Genomic DNA, 5,498 nt, shown 5'->3' on the forward strand with positions numbered 1-5,498 from the left:
AACAATTGAAAACTACTCTGCAAAAGACCTTTTTGACTTTGACCTTTCATCAAATCACTCACATATCATAGGATAAGCGATTGAATGATTCCCATTTAGGCACTAGTTTTATGCAAATCTGATAAATATGGACCACAATATAGCAAAAAGACACTTTTGAACTTTTTGTTATTTTTGTTATCTGTGGCCAAATCACTCCGAAAATATAATCAAATTGTTCTTGATTCATGACCAATAATCGCACTAAATTTTGGGAAATTTGGCCGAATAGTTTTGGAGTTCTGTAAATCGCAATCACACACAGACATAAAAAATACACTCCTATCAAAACATAACTTTTATCGCAATGAAGTTGGTGAAGGTTATAATCAGATACTGGGTAAATGAATTTATTTGTGCAGCGTACCAGCAATGTGATATAAATTGATTGTAGATGGTAATTACCTTCGCCAACTTTGTTGAAGGTAATAAGTAAATGTCTTCCTTTCTTTTCAATTTAAGCCTGGAAGTGGGAACACTGGATATGAAAGTAGAGAGTATCCCTAGTTGGTGGTAGATTCTCTATTTTTATGACTTACTAAAAGCTTAGTCGAACACCATTAATGTTGTCAGCATTCGTTGAACCATACATTTTGCAGAAAAATTCTGTATCCTGTACAATGTGTTCCGCAAGATCTGGACCTTCATCAAGTCCCTTGAGTAAGAAATTATTCCGTACAAACATATCAACGCATATCTTCTTAGTATGGCCTGCGATATACATGGTTGAGCTACTCTCCGTCATAGCATGGGAACCCAAAATCCGTTGGAAGACCTTCTCCAGCTGTAGTTTTTCTACTATTGTATGAATTAGGATATATTTTTTTTCCTTTGCAGTTCCAGCTCTCATCCAGATATTTTTAAATGCCATTGTGTAGAAATATTCAAATAATAGTAGGCCTATTAAGATTTCTGTGTCTCTAACAGATACAACAATGGTCACTGCTATGATTTGTTTTTGATGCAGTGAAGAACGATCCTTGTTTGGCTTCCAAGTTAGCAGTGTCAAGAGCTGGATCGGAAGTTTCCACAGTATCTGCATTACTGAACCCACCTGCAGCAACTATGATATATTTTGGGGTGCTCTCAGGATCAGCTGTTGAGAGATAAAGCATGTAAGATTTGCCTTGTTGTCCTCATTGGCAATGAAGTTGTTCCCTTTTCAAGAAGTGATCCATCTCTGCTTGTAACTGGTTTCCCAATCACCTTAGCCTTTCCCATGTTGTTTCCGTGTTTCACATTTGAATCCCTGTTGTAACGATCAAACAGTACATCAATTCTCTGGAATTCCATTTAAAAAAAAATTTCAATTAATGCATCTGCAATGTCTCCAAACTTTTGTCCTTATGTTTTTCTTATTGAAATGGCTGGAACATGAACATTATTAACCAGCATTGGTTTATTCTGCAGGTCTTTAAGTTCAAGATGATATGGATATGGAATGTCGATGATAAAGATCTTAGAAAGAATTTCCTTGAACTGTGCAAAGTCGCCCATCAACTTTTGCCAAAGACAAGAGGTGCAACAAAGATATCACACTTCATAATTTTGTTGAGATTGAATGGAAGTCTTGTTTCATATGCAGTGATAAGGCCCTGAAAGATGATTTTATATGTCTTGACTGATTTTACTTTTCCACTTTCAGATTTGATTTTTGCACTTCATACATGGAAGTAAATGTCAAATACCTGTTCCATTTCAGTGTATCCTTGAAAGGGACTTATTTCATTAACGGTATTACTTCTGGACAGATGAATCCAGGTGATCTTGCTCTTTTTACAGAGCTTTCAATAGGTCTTCTTCAATTTCCTTGGTTGCTAAATGTTACTTAGCAATATTTTTTCAGTGTGTAGGACAGGTTCTCTGAATAGATCAAACCTCTGCAAGACTATGGGAATATAATCTATACGTTTTGAATCTCTATTCATTTTGCTTTTTTGCTAGTTTCATTTTGGATGTAGTCATCACCTTTACTCAGACCAAAGTCCTCTTTGGTATCATGGGCGAGTTTAGTGTGTAGATGGAAAGATAGTACCCACCTGCTGCGAGCTGATGATGCTTTTGTGATTCTTATGTTGCCTCCATTCCTATTCCCAATACATCCTAATTACTTGACTTTGATCTGAGTTCACTTGGTTGAAGTAATGAAAAGACCGTTTGATGATGAATCTCACAGACTCAATCTCTTTCATATTCTGCAGTAGTGGGTGCATCCCGTTAAGGTACATGGTTCCCAAGTGAGATGAGTTGGTATAAATGTACCACATAAAGTAAGGAAACATTCACTTTAATTCACAAAGGTCAAGCTCCCAGAACCCATCCTTCTGAGGATAAGTAAAAAACAAAAGATTATGAATTTTCTGCGTGTATCCCCCCTCAAAATTGGAAGTTTTGGTTGTCATTGGGTAGGCATCTGTGACAACTTCAAACTCTTGGTAACAAGTAATGTTACAAAATCTTCTTATAGGCTGATTTTTGTCTTCCTCAATTGTTCTCTCAGGTCAAGATTCCTGTCCTTCAGTAAACTCAGCAGAAGAGGTAAAAACATCCTCTACATAGATTACAGAGGGATTTTCTGTCCTCTGATTCCTTTGTTGTGAGATTTTCCTTTTATTGTCACTTGAACAGTTTTTTACCAAGTAGGTTGGCTTTCATCTATGCTTCCAATAGTCCTGGTGATTGGACATGCTTACCAATGGCTGACAGGAATTTCATGGCAGTATAAAGGCCACCTTATCTCACAATGTAATCGGTATTTGACCACTTCAGTTCCATCAGCTTATGAAACAATGCATCATTCAATGTGATGATAACAAGATGCTGGCCTAGGGTTTTAGCAACATTTTTTCATCTCAAGAAGTCAGTCTTCAGTATAACTAGGTCATGGGCCGGCGTTTGGATAATGGGCATGTAACCAATGCTTGATATCTCAGGTGAGATTTCACCAAAACTTTGGTTGAAGCTAGTACAGTATTCATTCATGTATCCTTCATCCTGACGCTTGAGAAATACCATAGGTTGTAGATTTTGTGACTGATCTTTTAATATTTCAATTTTGAACCACTCTTCCATTGTACTTTCTATTGATTTTGTGGAGGACTTTCGTTCTGATCTAGCTGGAAAGTGTGCCTCTATTACCTTAGGGACCTAAAAGCTTACTACTTTTGATGGCAATAAATCTTTCATCATCATCACCATGTAAACCATGTAACCACCCTGCCATTTGTGTAGCATGGAATGTGTGTTTTTTTTTTTTTTCCATACAACGTTGAATCGTTTATGTCAATATTGTCATAAGTAAAATATGAAAATCTAACATACACAAATTTAGAAAGAGTCACAGCACCAGTTCCTGGATCCATAACATAATATTCTCTGTTATATAGTAGTGTCAAGTTACAGCAAACTGTGATAACGGATTGTGCCTTGCCCTGTGAAAAAGTTTCACCAACTCAATTGAACATGTTGTGACTAATCCCACATGCTTTGGTGTCCAATGATTTTCTCCAATCATCTTAGAGACAAGATCTTGGGCTACACTTACAATTCTTATCTGCATATAAGCTTCTTCCCTTTTAACTATAACATCTTCTTCATCATTACGGCTTCCTTCCAACAGTCCATGGCCACCAAATATCAATCGGATGAATATAGTTGTAAAAACCCTTTCAATGAGACATGCTATCATTTCATCTTTATTGACAACACATCCAGTATATTCAAGGTGAGCCAAGATGTCATCTCTTAATTTTAGTGCAGCATGTAGCATCTCTCGGAATCCCTCATTAGTAAATTGATATTTAAAGATTCCCCCTACTAATCTTCTCCTGCCATAAAATCAAGAAATGGTAAATGTACAAATTTTCTAGGAACGGACAATACATATTTACTATGTACGCTTATGAAGTCATAGATCACTAGCACATATACTTAAAGTTTTTCCTTGAAAGTAGCTCTCCTGTTTGGAAATGATACTTTTACTTTCATATTGGCTTTTTCTGCTGACTCCCAATATCTGTTACACACTTCAAACAGTTGAAGAATATGGTCTTTCCTAGCAGACTTTTTCATCTCGCTGACAACACACTCCATTCTAACATTATTCAACTCTTTCGTTAGAACCTTTAGAAGCAATTTGGTTGGTAAATTCCTTCTACTTCAATGAGGTCACAGATTCTTGCAAGGTGTACAAAAGTCTCTAGATCAAACTCGAACAAATCCAGGATCTGTTTGCTCCTTTTGAAAGTAAAAACAGGTGGTACAGGCTTTTTGAGATGCATATCTTGGCCGAAGATGCAAAGGTCCATTTAACAGTTTAAGTTGAACTTCTTAGCTTCTGGGTTACTGCGCCACTAATTTCACATGCCGATCTGGAAGTCTGAATCTTAATTTTAAGTCTTTCAACTTTAATTTTGCTTTTGAACCAAGTGTAATAGGATTAGTGATACCACAGTATTTCCATATCAATTATTGAAATTTTATTTATATGATCAATTGTTACCGGGTTACCTCTAACACAGTTTATTTTGTGTCTGTGCAGCATATTTTATTGGGTCAAACACCTGCTGTCATCACTTTGATCTGGAAATCTGAATCCTAATTGTAAGTCTTCCAACTTTAATTTTGCTTTTGAACCAAGTAAAATAGGATTAGTAATACCACAGTATTTCCATATCAATTATTGAAATTTTATTTATATGATCAATTGTTACCGGGTTACCTCTAACACAGTTTATTTTGTGTCTGTGCAGCATATTTTATTGGGTCAAACACCTGCTGTCATCACTTTGATCTGGAAATCTGAATCTTAATTTTAAGTCTTCCAACTTTAATTTTGCTTTTGAACCAAGTAAAATAGGATTAGTAATACCACAGTATTTCCATATCAATTATTGAAATTTTATTTATACGATCAATTGTTACCGGGTTACCTCTACCACAGTTTAATTTGTGTCTGTGCAGCATATCTTATTGGGTCAAACACCTCCTGTCATCACTTTGATCTGGAAGTCTGAATATTAATTTTAAAGTCTTTCAACTTTAATTTTGCTTTTGAACCAAGTACAATAGGATTAGTGATACCACAGCATTTCCACATCAATTATTGAAATTTTATTTATATGATCAATTGTTACCGAATTACCTCTAACACAGTTTATTTTATGTCTGTGCAGCATATTTTATTGGGTCAAACACCTGCTGTCATCACTTTGATAATCTTTCACATTTTGTGTATTGACAGATGAGACATTCTTCTAAAACAGGGGGTGGCCTATATTCTTCAAACTGGTAGTAACATCCTCGGTCAGATTGGAACATGAATTATACTGGTTAATTACCTTATATAAAGTCTGTTCGTATGTCTAAGATAATATTTTTAAAAGGATCTATGTCAGAAAAGTAATCAATAACATTTGGATAAATGTTAAAAATATACCGTAAAATCAGTTGTCTGCCTA

The sequence above is a fragment of the Palaemon carinicauda genome, chromosome 6 (genome assembly GCF_036898095.1).
Source record: "Palaemon carinicauda isolate YSFRI2023 chromosome 6, ASM3689809v2, whole genome shotgun sequence".
Taxonomy (NCBI): Eukaryota; Metazoa; Arthropoda; class Malacostraca; order Decapoda; family Palaemonidae; genus Palaemon; species Palaemon carinicauda.